The 17,505-nt window shown below is 37.3% G+C and overlaps 1 protein-coding gene across 1 annotated transcript in view; it reads left to right on the forward strand.

Annotated features, from left to right (window-relative positions):
* The window catches only part of LOC146004451 (uncharacterized), a 57,649-nt gene that overhangs the window by 28,568 nt on the left and 11,576 nt on the right, over positions 1 to 17,505 (forward strand). The window lies entirely within an intron of this gene.

Here is a 17,505-nt window from a genome sequence, read left to right on the forward strand (position 1 = left end):
CCACATATTGACGACACACATGGGCCAGGCGCCAGAGCCTCGTTAGTCTGTATCAAAGTAAGTATATATGGTCTGTATAATGCAGTCCAGGGTGTACCCTTGAAATTAAATATAAATGGATTGATTGATTTGGTTTCTGTCACTTCTGGCTAATCGCCTAGATGAGGATGAGTGACGTCATGATGAAACTGATGAAGGGACACTCGGGTTTCGAACCCGAGACCACTGGCATCGTGGAACGCTATGCTAACCACTCCGCCGCAGAGGGCAGCAAATATGAATAGAGAAAACAAGATTTATAAAAAATATGATGCAAGCAAATAATTTCGTTGTGTGACATTCGTAGTGGAAATGGTCTAAATATTGGCCCCCCTTTTTATGTCATTTTCGGAGGGCAAAAAATTAATATATCAAGCACCTGCCTTTAAAATGCATATCTATGAAATATATACTTAAATGTAATAGCTTGCTAAAGTATAAAAGGTCTCCATTTTTTAAAAAAAGAAAAGCAATTTTCAAGAAATGGTAAAATGATGTATTTCAAAATTGTGGTCTAAATATGGGTTACTAGTGGCAATATCGCAAAAAGCAATTAAAATTTTTAAAAACAGTGATTTATCGCTAAAACATTATAAAATTCATATTTATGAATAATCTGTTGTTTTGAAAATCACGCGGAATGGGAAAAATCGAAATTAAGAGAAACATCCAAATATTTGTTGAAAATGTGATCTCAACATAGTCCATATTTAGAACATAACGCTATTTCCTTCTTCAATTTATTTTCGCTCTCTGTGGTACATATTTCACAAACAAATCATGGCATTATAAAAGCCCACATTTGTTTTATGTACCGCTAATATCATAACCTATACAAAGCAGATGACAATTCAGAAAACGCTGAGTTAAAACATACCTGCAAAAAGTTTTCGGAGGTCGCATTTCTACAACAGCGTCCAAGGTCGAAACTAACCACCACTTTCTCTTGCGAATTGGCGCCGCAACCTTTGTCCTTGACAGATAACCAGTTCCCTTAGCCTCTGCCAGGCTGCAGCACCCGGGAGCGCCGATAACTCCAAAACCCATATTTAAACCTTCGCCCATATTTAGACCTCCTCTATATATTCTAGCGTGGATTCCGTCCACGCTGTTCTACATATCTCTTTCTATGATTGATCACTGATCGGTGTTGGAAGCGACACGTCCATGTTCCTCAAACCACGGAACATTCAATTCTACTACGAATACCTTCGTACCATAGGCGCCGACTCCATGGGGCTTGGGGGGGCTCGAGCCCCCCCAATGTTAACGGTGTGGGGGCAGAGCCCCCCAAATAATTTTGCTTAAGAGGATCAAATGTATTATTTTGCTTCTCTTATAAAGTTTACTCTGAATTGTGCCACATGAACTTAACTTTAAATACACATTTGAAATGTTCTAGACCATCAACTTTGGGGGACTGAGACCGCTAAACCATCAACTTTGAGGGGGGGGGGCTATGACGAGAGACAGCAAAACACATGACTTATTACTATATACTAAGTATATAATTATGAGTATTGTTAACATTTTTACTAAAACGTGTTTCAAAAGAAGATGTGCATGAACTAGGAGAGTGGATGGGACGTTCGGGCTACAAATGGCTCTCACATGACATTCAGAACGAGATCATTGATATATTAGGGAGATCTGTTTTGCGCTCCGTGGTAGCAGATATTAAAAGTCGGGAATATTTTGCTATTATGGTTGACGAAACTTGTGACAAATCCATCCGTGGACAATTAGTATTCTGCATTCGAACTGTGAATAAAAAATTTGATATTTTTGGGGAATTCATGGGCTTTTATTAAATTCTTAACACTGAGGCCAAAACTTAAAAAAGGGAGAGAGTGAGTCATTCATTAATTTTTTTCAGTGATCAGAGCCACCCTTCCCCCAATAATTTTGAAAAGTCGGCGCCCCTGCTTCGTACCTATTGTTTCTACGTCGACTATGTTCTACATGAAACTCTAAAATATTCAGTATCGTGATAGTCATCACGAACTTTCACCATTCTTCTAGAAATGAGCACCTTGTCATGCAAGTACTTTTTTCCCTTCTAGTGTGGAACCTGAAACTTTCAAGTATCGTAACAGTATTTTCTAAGGCTGAGCCGATACTACTTTGAACCAATACCGATACCACCGATTCCCGCATATAATAATGATTCAGAATTGTAATAATTAAAAGTTGCTGAAAATATTGATTAGGTATTGGTGTGTTTAAAACAGAACTTTGGAGCTGATATCGGTACGTTTTATTCGTGTTTCACCATCCGCATTTGTTCTAAATGGGTGTTACCATACTTATGGACCACACCTTCGTGTAGATTTCCTAGACAAAGCTCCTTTCTTCCGTTGCATTGGTTATTTTTTTCTTATCGTACTTTCTTGTTATTATTTAGAACCTAAAATATACAAACAACAACAACAACAACAAAAAGGGGAAAATAAATAGTATTTGGATGAAAAAATATAAATATGCTGACCAAGGCAGTAATTTATTTTATTAAAAACATAAACTAAACGTAACGTTTCAACCTTCTAGCAAGGTCTTCATCAGACTCTGTATCAAGTACAAAAGTAACAAGATACCAAAAACAGGGCATTATATACACAAAACATTACTCCCTCCAGACTATTAGAAAGTTGTTTTGGAACTTTCTAGCAGGTGGCTTTCACTATTGAACTGTACTTTCACCTAAAAGGCGAAAAATATATACTTTCATATAGAATGTGGATTGGGCTTTATATCTCACCCTCTTTTTCCTTCATTTTCTTCCTTCTCCTCTTCTCTTTCTCTCTTACCCTTTCCACTCTTTCTAACACTTTCTTCCATTCTTTGTTTAACTTCAGTCCCCCATTCCAGTTCATTGTGTCTTCTTCACCTTTCTTCTCTATTTCCTTGGCTTCCTTCCATTTTCTCACTAGCATTCTCTTCTCCCTTCCTATCTGCTTAGCCTCATCCCACTCTATGTCATGTCCTGTTTCTCTCGTGTGTTTAAATATCGCATTTCTCTCTCTCTTAAGTCGTACATCATCCGTATGTTGTTTCAACCTATCTTTCAGTCTCTTTTTCGTTTCTCCTATGTACACACTCTGACATTCTTTACATTTTACTTCGTAGATAATCCCTTCCTCTTCCTCTTCTCTGTTTTCCTTTTTCTTGTTTGCATTCTTCGCTATTCCTAATATGCTTCTCCCTCCCTTCCTGTAAGTTTTAATGCCCGCTTTCCTAAGCACTTTGCATATCTTTTCTGTGGTCTCCCCCATACTCCTTATTCCAAACCACCTCTCTTTTTCTTTCTCTTCCAATTCTCCCCTTCCTCTTTTCTTCCTTCTTCTGTTTATGTCCAGTCTATCCTGCTTCTCATAGCCATTCTTTTCCAGCTGTTTCCATAGGCTATTTATTTTGCCTTCTTTTTCACATCCCTTCGTGCATATTTTCGTTATTCTGTCCTCCATATTCTTTATGAAATTTATTTTTGTCACCTCACTTACATCACTTCTTTTGTGGCAGAATACCCCTGCAGTAGTGGGGTTTACGGGGGGGACAGGACGAGAAAGGAAGAGCCCCTCTCCAGCAGCGTTGCTACACTTGAAACTTGCTTAACATGAGCATATGAGTTTTTTGAGCAAGTGTGGAATCTTGTCTAATTCAAGATTTTTGTAAAAATGCCCTCGGGAATTTTTCAGAAAAGAAGAGCTCTCTTAGATTGATTTGCACATACTTAAAACTTGCATCAGCCAGATTTTTGTTCATAAATTTGCCAAAAATTGATATATTTTTGGCTACACCAGAAATTAAGCTTATAGTATGTTTTTCTGTCAAAATCCCAGGAATCTTGAAGATATCTATTGGGTTCTGAGGCCGAGTGGAGTGTGGTGCATTGCCTTGTAATCAAAAGGTTCGAGTTTGAGTTCTTATAAAATCTGATGGCAAAATGTTAATGTAAACAAGAGGCCCCGGGTTCGAGTCCTGATAGATGTGGTATTCCATACGTGAGATTTTGAGAATAATTTTGTTTTGTTGATAGCTCGCAATATTTCTGTATTTCAGCTTTTGGCAGTATTTTAGGTAGGTATCTGCTACGAGCAGAGATGGTATAAAATGGGTAGGTAAATATATTTTCTGACGGTAAAATCCAAAGAGCCTTTGTGTTTGAATTGTGTCTCTAGTTCGAGTTGCTGTTTTAAGTCTATTTTATGCACAGTAAGGCTAATCGGGACTGGCCCTACAGTTTTAAAGTGGGATCCGAACTACTTGTGCCTCCACCGGGTATTGAACCCGGGACCCCTTGATTACAAGGCAATGATGCTACCACTGTGCCATGGGGGAAGCCCTGAATCGTGCTTCTAGAACTGCTCTGTGACCCGCTCATTTCTTACATCATAAATATATGATTTCTCACCTATGAGAATGACGCTACAAATGGTGTCTTCAGGTAAGGCCTCGTGGAATTCACAGATAATTTTAATGTTTGTCCTGTCATTCACCACAACTTGTTTCCTTTTTGAAGTGTTAATTACGAACATGGGTCTACGTGTCTTGAATTCATCTGGTGTGTAGTACATGTCAGTATTGCCAGTAGTGACTCTTTTGAAAGCCGAAAAAGCTTCATATAATTTAAGAAAATCATCCTTGGAAATGTCTAAATTGTAATTTTCCCTAGGAAATACCTCATTTCTGCCATTTTTAAGATATATGTTCTTGATGTTGCAGTTATCAAATCTGCTTGAATTTTTTTCCTGATTATTGTGTCTCCCAGTCTGAAACAGTACCACCACGAAATCAGGCATGTCGTATTGTATGCTGGAGAATGAATTTGTAGCATCAAACTCATAATATGTGCCAGATGCAGGCTTCTGTACGCATTGATATGTGTAAAATTGCAGAGGAATCTGTGGATTTTTTATTATATCTGCTTTGTATTTAAGAGCATAACTGGCCTCATATTCAACAACTGGGATTCTTAGCTCCATAGTCTGAATAATGCACTTGCCCTCATCAGGTAGGGTATTAGGCAGAGCTTCTCCTGTAGGGTTTAATGTGCTGTACCTCATCAGAGCATTGTTATCATTGGCAGCTCTTCTAAATGTGATTCTTAAACCACCCTTCCACATAATATCTTTATAATCCGAGAAGAATCCTGGCAACAGGCGCATAGGGAACAGCACTGTGTGGCTCTTGGTTAATATCTTATCACCAGCCTCAAATCCACCTATTTTGTAGTATGAAGCCTCTGTTTTGGATAATTTTAATGTAGCCAAAGCTGTGGAGGTAATGCCGGGATAATCTACTCTGTTTATAACAACACCATGCTTTCTGATCTCAATTTCAGAGAACAGATGCGGCACAAAATTATCTACCAATCTTATATTTGAATTTGCCGGATAATCTGTTCCATCGAGCTTTACAACATCAAATTTGATGTATAGATCTGCTCTGTGGGGGTGTATAAATCCATCCCCTACATCAAGATCAACCTCTATTTCTGTGTTGGGTTGATTTAAATTTGCAAATGTCCTCCTGTTTGGAGGGAATGATTGTAGCTCATAACTCTCAATATTTTCCATTGTATGTATTTTTATTTAAATATTAATCTCTATGATTGCAGTTGTTGTGGCTCCAGCAAAATCAACTAATTCTTCTTTTTCATTAGTGACCATCAATTCAATATTATCTATTCTATTATGACACACAGGAAAATATAATGTTGGGGATGGATTGTAGATGATGGGCTCCATAAATTCAGAGTTAGGTTTGAATGTTGCAATGATGCCGGTTTGTTTGTGAGTGCCTATGCCATCTGATTTGGTGATCATACCCTCGGCCACATTACAGTGAATATTCAGTGTCTCTATGGCTAAGAATTTAGGTATATTCATAGCAGTGTGTTTGATGGCCGGTTCGAGTTTTGTGTTGTTCTCAAATCCTAACAGCTCTCCTATAGTACCCAGATGCACCGTTTCTGTAGCAGATGCAATTTCTACTCTGTGAGTGACAGAATTTTGACTTAACACTACACCCCTGGGTAAGTGAGCATTTAGAGTGGACAGATTATATTGCCCTGGAGTGATGACAATTTTTTGATCCCCTACTGCAATTGTGTTGTTGTGGTGCGTAATATTAGGTATCAAGTACATGCCATAAAATGCTCTGAGAGCTATTGTTTTGGGATACACTATGTCATCATGCAATTTGAGTTTCAATATTGAATTTTGGCTGGTAAGATGGAATACCCCCATGATGTTTCAGATACCACAAGGCCTTTTGAAAATTTTCAATTGATGGTTTATTTATTTGAGACATATATCTGAGAACAGATAAACACAAATGTCCGCAATTAACATCTTTGAAGTTTTGAACACGGGCATTATTGTAATAAAGATTAGCTGAATTTAGATATTTTACTAAATTTTCAGGTGGAACACCTCCGAATGAATCAAACACAAATGCCTCATTTTTTAAATATTTAAGATAACAGATCCAGTGAGTGCCCTGATTTTTGTACTCATCCAAATTAACAATGCCACACTCTTTGTTGAGTGGTTGTTCTGGTAAAGAATCAGACATGTACACACCCCTAAAATGTTTGATGCCCAGTGGCTTGATTAAAGCTTCAATATCTTGGTTTGTAAGCGGCTCTTGTTTTTTTTAAACTTATTCATGGCTCTCTTAATACCTTTGCCTTTTTTCTCCATGACCAGGTTATGGCGCCTCTGCTCATCTAATTCTGCCCTATTTTTCTTGGCATCTATTACTGTTTTTGCTATGGCAGCTGATCCCCCAGCCAAGCTCCCAACAGCCCCGAGAGCAGCTAAGATGGCAGGGATAGTAAATATAAATCCCCCTACATGTGATTTTTTTCTGGATTGTTGTAATTTTTTTAATTGGGGGGTACTAAGCAACAATTTCATACCATGTCCCTTTGCAAGACAAGAGCTTTTTTTCTTGCGCTGCTTTTTGGTCAAGAGACTGTCAATAGTTTTAAGAGATTTGAGACCTGCATAAGGTATTTGATACATAACACCCTTGGCCTTCATTGTAGGTTTATTATATACATATTTACAACCCCCACCCCAGTTTTTGTTTGGTGCTCATAGCTATGGTGGTTCCCAATGCTGATATTCTCTCACTCAAAGAAGCATCTTTGCTTACAAATCTACCAAATGCAGCCTCTTCTAATTTCTTGTCTGCAACATGTCTCTTGTCAAGATCAGAATGTGTGTTGTATGCTATGTCATGGTCTCTACAAGCAGCATCTAAAGGATTAACACCAGGATCCCCTCTGTTTAATCTATGGTCCAATTTTGTACCGGGACCACAATACTGATAGCCTGGAATGTGTAGTTCAAATGGCAGCTTGTTTATAATGTCATTAACAAGGCCCCGACCCTCAGAGACATTCCAAAATTTGGGGGGTAGAGTATTAATAATTTTTATGAGATATCCAATCCCCTTAGGGTCATTCACTATAAAATTAGACAATTTTGTGCTTATCATGTCCATAATTCCAACTTTTTCATTGTAAAAATTGTGGTTCCCAGCATTTTCCTCCCCAGCTATCACCAATAACCTATCTACAAGTTTCCTGACATCATCAACCCACACAAATTCTTTAGGCAGGGTGTTGTATTGTTTGATTCCACTGCCAGTCTTGATCTGTGACCATATGGGCTTGATTAAATTATTGTATTTTGCCCCACTGCTCGACTTGACTCTTTTTTGTGTGGGATCATTGTTCTGGTATAGAGCATCTGATTTTATTAATATTTCTTTGTAGTGCTCATAATCTTGATCTGTATAGCTGCCAGGCCTTTTCCTAGTCATCAGTTCCCACAATCCAGGTGTTCCGGGGTACTTAACAAAACCACCTTTTTCTCCGAGACGAGATTCTGAATAAACAATTATATCATCTCCCATAAATGTTACTCTGAAATTGCCAATTCTATGTATGATGGCATCAAGCTCTGTGTCAGCATATAAGCCAAAGACCTCATCTTTGTTGTCTTTAGGTGTGGTTAAATATTTTTGAGCAAGAAGACCCAATTCAATAGGATCCTGAGTAGCTTCAATTCTTCTAGGAGCAACAGGACTAGGTGTATGAATACTGGAAAGTGGGGTGAATGGATAATCTAATATGTTCCTTGCAGCTACAGGTACAAGCTCTGTGATCAAATCTTGATTTTGCTCTGTAACAGTTTTGATATTCTTGCCTAAATTATTAATAGCATCAATGACAGGCTGTTCTGTTTGCTTGTGTTTTTCATAAATTCCTCGGTTCTCTGATTTCCATCCCTTAAATCTTTTTACAAGATAATCTCTTAACTTAAGATCATCAATGACTGGTCGTTTCATGGTTATTTATATACGTCTCAACGTCTAGAAAATCGTTAATTTTGTTTCTATATTTTCCAGTATTAGGTGTTCTTGTCATATCAATTGTGACAAAGCCATAACTGTCGTGGTTCCAGCACCTACTGCAAAACTTGGAAAAGTCATTGTAGCTCAAGTCCCCACCTACATATTCATCATGTATGTGTTTGAGGTTGGTATGATCTTGATGAAATACACATATAAAATTGCTGTTGTCTCGGATCAGTTGCTTCGGTATTTTAGAAAAAGTCTGTGCCAGGTAGAAGCAATCAATGTTTTTGTGTCGGCCCTGTGTAAAGAAATTCCTAACCTTGTTTTGATTATCCAGTATAATGTCATCAAACACAACAACAGAATTATCGAGACATTCATGGAGTGGCTTAACATCTGATTCAAAAGTGGCAATATCCAATCCATCATATAGCTTCATCAGCTGCTGATATTTTAATTGTTCCAAGCTCTTAGAAAAGACATACAAGTGCCTGTTTTTCCAGTCTAACCAGTTGGGTGCCAATAAAAAATTATCAACGATTAGTGTAGTTTTACCACAAGCAGATGGCCCAACAATAAGACACCTAATATTATCAGGCAGCAACTTGCCATTTCTCTTATTCTGCTGTTCAGGTTCTGGCAGCCTTTTTATAACATCCCAGGTGCTCATATTATTATTTTGTCTGCATCGATCCAGCTGTTTTCCGGATGACCCAGCCATTTGACAAGTAACTTGTTGCCTTTGCTGCGGATGATTTTTTCTATGAGATATGTGTCAGGCTGTTTAGTTTTGCTGAGTTCTTGTTCATAGAACCTGCCTTTGAGAATTTCTCCTCGGTGATCTTTTATTATATATGTGTTAAGGGTCCCGGGTTTAACTTGAACCACTGTAAATAATTCGGTGCTCCAGTTTCTTGTAAAGCCTCTTTTGAATAAGTGCTTATATTTGCTGATTCTTACTTGATCACCCACCTTGTATTTGGCCTTTCTTGTTGTTGGCTGGTATCTAGGATAATAAACAGTGCTGATCAATTTTTGCTCATCAGATGAAGTTACTTCAGAGGGTTTCATGTTGATTGTGGAATGGACAGAGTTGTTATATTTATGTAGAAGTTCTGGTAGGATACTGAGCCATTTATAATTACCTTGGAGGGTAAATTGTTTATACATAAGATTTTTTAGGGTTCTGTTGAATCTCTCTACAATTGAGGCTTTGAGATCACTGTAACTCGAGTAATGTTTTATTGCCTGGCTTTTAATAAATTGTTGAAATACTGAATTATAAAATTCTTTGCCATTATCTGTTTGCAAATAGCGCGGGGATCTTCCTGAATGATTGATGATTGTCCTGATGGCTTCTGTAACACATTTTCCAGTCTTGGATTTGAGTGGCAGAGCCCAGGCAAATTTTGAAAATGTGTCTATCACAGTGAGTAGATACTTGTAGCCCTTGTTGATTTTGTCTAAGTTTTTCAACTGTCCAGTTGCCATTTCAATCAAGTCGCTCTGCCATAAATCATCTATGCCCTTTGTGACTACTGGGAGTCTCTTATAATTATGTCTGGCTTGTCTGTGTAATTCATCAACAATAATTTGTCTAGACATGGTATGAAAACAAGAATATTGCAACTATAGGGTGTTCAGCAGCTGATACTGCAGGATTTTCTAAATATAATTTGTCCCCTATTTGTATTTTAAATTCCAGAGAGCCATCATCTTCAACATATGCTGTTTCTAATGTATTGGGGTCTGTAAAATCCTCTAACTCTACACTGGTGATTTTCACTTTGTTCTCAGCATTTGTTATTGATAAGGTAGGGTAGTGGTGTGCCTGTGGCTGATGCCAATATTTGATCTTGATTGGTCTCAGTGTGCCCCCAACAAAAAACTGGTAATAAAATTGAGCAGGGGACAGCATATATATTTTGCCACCTGGTGTAAATGGAGAATCATATTCTTTGTTAGGGATACTGTACAATTCAAGAATTACTGAATGTTTTGGATTCTCGATTATGCCTGTTATTTCTTTTTCTGCTGTAAGCAATCTGCTTGTTACAGATTCAAGGTGCTCATTGATGGTCCTAACAACATCATCGTGGCCTGGCTTGATTTTTATGTCCACAATGAGTTTCTTGTATTGTTGCACAATCTCTTGTAGCTGGGTGGCAAAAACAGACAGAGCATTTGCTTGATTGGATTCCATGGTTCCTAGCTGTTGCTTGATATTAGCTACAATTTGTTGCAAATTTTCAACAACTGCCAATTTTGAATTTTGAGCAGTAAGATCATGGACCTGTCTTCTGATATCCTCAAACAGGGCATGCAGTTCATTAATATGTTGATTGGTCGGAAGAGTTGCCACTGTCTGAGTGAGATGTTTGATCTCTGCTTGGATATTCTTGATATCTTCTGATTTCAATATGCGATTCACTGCCCTCTTAATATTTTTAAGTTCCTGTGATGTAGGAAGATTTGATACTGTATTTTGCAAAGATTCAAGTGCCAATTTTACATTGTTTAATTCAGAAGCATCAGCCACATTTTGCATAGCATTTTGGAGCAGGGCTATATCTGCCTGAGAGGGTGTTGATCGTTGTAAAATTTCAAGTTTTGTTTGGATATCATCTATCAAGTGATGAAAATGAGATAGTTCAGATTCGGTGTTGAGGTTTTCAAGCTTTGTGATTTGTTGCTGGACACTGACAAGTGTGTCTACAATACCAGGCAGGCGAGTTTCTTGTAGATTTGCCAAATCACTTTGCACTGCTGCTATGGTACCTTCAAGATGGGTTATGGTACTTTGAATTTTTCCAAAATCTTCATATGTTTCAAGTTGCAGCTTAATATTTGCCACACTCCGAGTTATTGCATTCAAAGCATCAGAAGATGGCAAGTTGTTCATAAAATTTTCAAGTGTCTCAATTTTTTCTTTAACCTCGGCTATGGCATTGTGCAGAGGATCCAGATTAGGTATTTGGAGTGACTGAATCTGTTCTTTCAGAGTGGAAATCACTAGATCAAAATCTTCTTGTGATTTTATGCTTTTGACAATTGTTTGGAGCTGTGCCTGGACATTATTTATCTGCTCTTCCAATTGCTGTTTCAATTGCTCGGAATTGGTGGTCTGGGTCTTAAATTTGGCTTGAAGAGCTGCTACAGCTTCTTCTAAACTTTGAAAATTATCTAATGTGGCCAGATCAGTATATTTTTGAAGCAGCACTTTGAGTTCGGAATCAATTTTAAGAAGAGGGTCCATGCATTGCGATTGCAAATTTGTAATTTCTAGTTGAAGACTGGCATTGAGTGTGGTTTGTAAAGCTTGTAAATCACTTCTTAATTTCTTGACTCTGACATCAAGCATCAGAATCTCATCACTGTGATCTTCATGCCTTGTGTGGCCAAATATATCATTAGGCATTTTCTTTTAATGGTTATTTATTATAGAGTATCTGATTCTTAATTCTATAAAAAAGGGTATGAGCTTGTCATATGATCCAGGGACCTCAATATATAAGCAGTCACCAGCAGAAACAGTATATACAGTGCCAGAAATCATGTTTGAGTGCTTAATTCTATAAATATTTCTCCCTACTGAAATCTTAACATCACCCTCAGGGGTTGTAATAAATTGCAATTGCCCACCTACAGGTAATTGGTAATGATTTAAATTATTGTTAAATATGTACAATATTTTGCCTGTTTCATCATTATTATCTGTAAGTATGCTGTTCAGATGAATAATTAACAAGCCGCTCAATTTAGACATTACAGATTGTAAATCAGGAGAGGGTTGTGGTGTGGGCAGCTCCATAATACCTTGTTTTTTGAACCCAAATAAGTTCATAGGCATGTTTATTTATTTCAAATCATGCTCTGTAATTGGGCATTGTTTCCCACTTTTCAAATCACAATGCCCCCAAGGTAGAGTATGTATGCCACATGATAAAATGCATCTCTTATCATCATGTTGGTCCAGAGCCACTTTTGTTACAATATTTGAAGTCAATAAGTGATTCTCACTCTGAATTCTATTTTCTGATGTTCTGATTGAATTCTGTGATTTGATGCAATTTTTATAATCTTCAAATACAAGCTCTTTTTCCACAGTAACTCTGCCAATGCCCTTGGCTTTTTTGACAACCGCACTACATGTTTTAAAACTGTACATCTTGGCACTTAACCCAGCAAATTCCACAATAACATCACCAAGTGTCTCATCTTTTAACTTGCCAGGCACCTTTTTGTTGTGGGGTTGAATTCTTGTATGTTCACTGGTATCAAAGTATTGAAACAATTCAGGCTGTGACATATCTTGATAAACATCTTCTGTTTGAATATCAAGAATAAAACTATCCGTGTCCATGTACAATAATTTTACACGATCACCATAAAAAGGTTTCAGCACATCATAATACAATATTAACATATGTAATTTGGACAATTCCAATATCACAGCCCCTACATAAATAGGTTTATCAAATTTGATCTTTGTTTTTATCATGTTGAAAAGTGCCATGTGCTCATCATAAATTCTTCTGTAATTGAAGTTGGGCTTTGCAACCAATTTTTTGCTCCGGCTGGGGTCAGTAATTAATTTAACATCGGTATGTTTTCTGACATTTTCAATAGTTTTGCCATACACTGAATTCACCATCAATTTAAACAAGCCCTTATCAAATTCGCTCTTTGCGGATGTTCGAAGCTCTGTATTTGTATCAATGTATGGTTTCAACCATTCTGAGTGCCTGAACCTTAAGACTTTGCCAACTTTGGTCACTTGAACACCATGTTTCATCAGGAACTGGAGGTTTTTGTAATATGTAACATATCCCTGTTTCGGCTCCTGAGTCATCATGAGCTTCTTCTGTTTAGAGCCAGGTGAGCACTTAACCTCAGGAATTGGGGACAAATCAGAAAATTTGTTGTGCAAATAATCAGGAATTATCAGATCAACCTCTAAGATGAGGCCACTGTCACTGTCATCAAAATTCTTAAGATCCTCAATATTGAAATCTTCAACCCATTCAAGCCCTGCATATGGCAGTTTATCCATCATAGCATAACCATAGAGGTTGTTTGCATCTACATACACTATATAATTTGATGGCCGTGCTGGATCATAATCAGGAATATACTTGTTATTTGCTCTGGCATATCTCTGGGAACATTGCACCATCCCTCCTCTTATACATTTCTCCATAAACAGATACTTATCTTGATCGTGGATCAGATCCAATTGCATTTTGGTGTTGAAAAACGTTGCAGCCCATGCTAGGCCCGGGGCACTGTAAAAATACACTGGGTCCAGTCCATAATTTTTCATGGAAGATTTTCTGAATGCTTGCAGTATATCAGCTAAGAGGGTGACATCAAGTTTCAAATATGCCATGTGGTAATCACCAAATGTCTGGCATTTTAAATTGTTCCACATCAACTGAGCATGGTGATAATCTTCATCAGTAATTCCAGATCCTCTGATTTTGCTGTAAAACTCTTCTTGTGGTGGCAAAGAACATTCATCAAATTTAGAAAAATCTGTAACATAGTCATATGGATATACACCCTTCCGCCTAATTAATTTCAGGTCCTGATTTGGAAACAATGCGCGTGTGATTTTCAAGTCATCATCAGATAATTGAGAGGCCAGTGTAGCCAGGCTAGCCGATAAAAATCTGTAAGAATCAAGAAATCTTATGTGAATAGGAGCACCATTAACTTTAATTATCTTGCTAATAGATATATATTTTTCATCATTTTCAGCTAAAATATTTAAATTCTGTTTGTCAAACCCCTCGTACCTGATCAGATGATGGAAATCATAATTGGATGCTCCATGGCAAAATATGGGGATAAATCTTGGTCTCTTGATCTTAATATTACAGCTATTACACAGAGCCTGTTTATATCGACCATCTGTATGAGAATGGTGATGTACCTTGATATTTGTATCTGAAAATTCAGAATCACATACCGGGCATTTTTCTGCATTGTTGAAATCTTCAATCTGTTCCTCTGTTAAAGGCAACATGGGTTTTGATTTTAATAAGTTGTTAGATGCTATGTCACGGCACACATTTTCTATTATATGTGCAAATTCTTTGATGGCATCTTCTCCCATGTATAAGTATGGCTCACTAGCTACACCATCCCGTATAACCACACAACAAAAGCTGGAAGGTTCATGTAACTGATATGGTGTAGTTGAGGATTCTTCTGGATCTGGGCTACAGAATGCAATAGGTTTGAGGTTCGATTCGAAATCACAGACAATATATGCTGGGTGTTCCAACAAGGCTTCATACTTTTTGAATTTGCAATTTTCACTTGGATTGGGCATCACCATATGAACAGGTTTATGATTGCCACAGTATTTCAGATGCTCAATTAACTTGTTTTTGGCAATTTCTGCATTCTCTTCCCGAACCCCCTTCACCATTTTTTGACCATCAAATACAGTTAAACATCTTCTGCACAACTTGAATATGTTTTTATATTTATCTAGTTGCGTTCTCACTAAAGCTTGAAGATTATGTATTAGAGTGTAATGGTATGTATCATCTCCTTCAATTAAGAGCAGATCAATCGGAATTGCAGATTCATCATCAATTGTACTGATTCTGAGAGGTGCTATCGGGCAATTGCCAGTGGAATAAATAAATACATTAATAGATAATTGTTTGCCATCGATGTGCCTGGCCCTTTTTTCAAATTTATCAATATTCTGAACTGACATTGGATATTCTAAACCCTCCATTGCATCGTCAAAAAGATGTTCATGCTGTTTATAATAAGTTATTCTCTCAGGATGGCTTGAAACTGGATACAAAGCAGCTAATATACACCACAAAAAGCATTTCTGGTCGGCATTTTTTATATTGACCACGGCTCTTTTGTTTTTGATATTGGCAGGTAATGGCACATATGTAGATCCTTGTAATGGGCTGAATTCAGAAATATTAACATATAACTTGTGTGATGAACCGCATAGGGCCCATCCTGACTCTTTTGCCGCAAATTCAGAGTATTTAATATTCAGTTGATTTATCAAGCTGCTTATTATTTTGTCCGAATTTGCATTTGAGTATACAGGTACAGTTTCTGTTATGTGGGGCTGTGTAAATTTTGTGCCGTTTGGCTTCTTATATTGTACAAACAATTTGAGGGAGAGCTTATAAGAGCCATTTTGTGCATTGAGAATTGCCTGGAGATCAGAATTTATACTGTTCAAGAAATTCTCAATGCCACATCTTGACTCTGATACAAACCGATAATCCCTAAGTTGGCCGTTAAAACTGCTATGGATAGGCTCATAGCGTGGCTGTTTTGCTGCTCTGGCATTAAGAGGCACTTCGTGCCTTCTTTTCAGACCAGATGTGGATGGTTGTGCAGAGCAAGTATCTTTATGTTTATATGTGAAATATTCCATGCTATATTTTCTATTGCAATTGGGGCAAATTTTTGTGGGAGTTCTGTATTTGTCCGGGTTACAAATCTTTTGGTGTCTGGCCCAATTAGAGCTAAATATATTTTTATTGCATTGGTCACAATATTTTTGATTCGGCATTTTTGCTATTGTTTATTATATACAATTTTTTGGGTTTCAATTCAAAACTTTATACTGAATAAAAAATATCAGTTGGGTTCAGCACTGTGATTTGTATGTGTAAATATATATATGTGTGTATACACTTAATATTTTTGGTTTTGGTATTTATATAAAATTTCCTGGGATTCTAATCTAAAGCCAATAGCTTACAAGTAGAAAATTATTCACACTGACCCGGCGCAAATGCCTGCACGAACATGCATATCTTGAATAGCAATAACCTTGTTATGTATAACAGGCTGGGACAAATATAAGCTTGACTCTAAATATGAATAGATTACAACAAATATTGTTCAATATGAATTTAAACCAGTAAGTATGAGAAGCACTGTATCAACACGTCTGTTCCCCTCAGTCACTCTCTCATAACTAGCTGATGCAATAATCGGGAATTTCTGTTAATACTGGCACTGAGGAAAAAAATCAATACTACCGTCTCGGGAATTGCGCACATTGCCACAGAGGGGAAACGTGCAAGCACGAAGCAATTCTAGAGGTAAGCTCTGCATATTGTTTTGTTTTAATTGCATATTTGCAATAAGCAAATTGAATAGTATCCAATTGAACTTAAACCTGAAGTAAATATGTATAAGTGGGTATGGATACAAGTTTATAGACTGGCTGATGCAACTTTTGTAAATATTAACAAATTTGCTTGAGAAGAGTTAATACTTTCCGAATTACAAAACTCTTGGGTTCCCAATAGAGAATAATTTTGCTCTGTTGAACAACACTTTTTACCAGGTTTAAGATCTGGGAGTTGTATATCAACTAGGAATAATTATTCTCAAAATCTCACGTGTGGAGTGCCACACATATTTCAATCTATCAGGACTCGAACCCGAGCCTTTTGCTTACAAAGCAACAATATTAACATTTTGCCATCAGATTTTATAAGAACTCAAACTCGAACCTTTTGATTACAAGGCAATGCACCACACTCCACTCGGCCTCAGAACCCAATAGATATCTTCAAGATTCCTGGGATTTTGACAGAAAAACATACTATAAGCTTAATTTCTGGTGTAGCCAAAAATATATCAATTTTTGGCAAATTTATGAACAAAAATCTGGCTGATGCAAGTTTTAAGTATGTGCAAATCAATCTAAGAGAGCTCTTCTTTTCTGAAAAATTCCCGAGGGCATTTTTACAAAAATCTTGAATTAGACAAGATTCCACACTTGCTCAAAAAACTCATATGCTCATGTTAAGCAAGTTTCAAGTGTAGCAACGCTGCTGGAGAGGGGCTCTTCCTTTCTCGTCCTGTCCCCCCCGTAAACCCCACTACTCCCTGCTGCACACTTCTTCTGATGCCAATTTCTTCTCCTCTCTTCCTTTTCATCAATATATCAAGGTAGCTTAACTTGCCTTCTTCTTCTATTTCAAGTTCCAATAAAATCCCTCTTTCTTCATCTTGTATTTCTTTGGCAAAAATGTCAAGCTGCCTCTTTGTTCCCTTCCATATGCCAAAACAATCGTCCACATATCT

Source organism: Lepisma saccharinum, chromosome 21 (assembly GCF_977018435.1).
Source record: "Lepisma saccharinum chromosome 21, izLepSacc3.1, whole genome shotgun sequence".
Lineage (NCBI taxonomy): Eukaryota > Metazoa > Arthropoda > Insecta > Zygentoma > Lepismatidae > Lepisma > Lepisma saccharinum.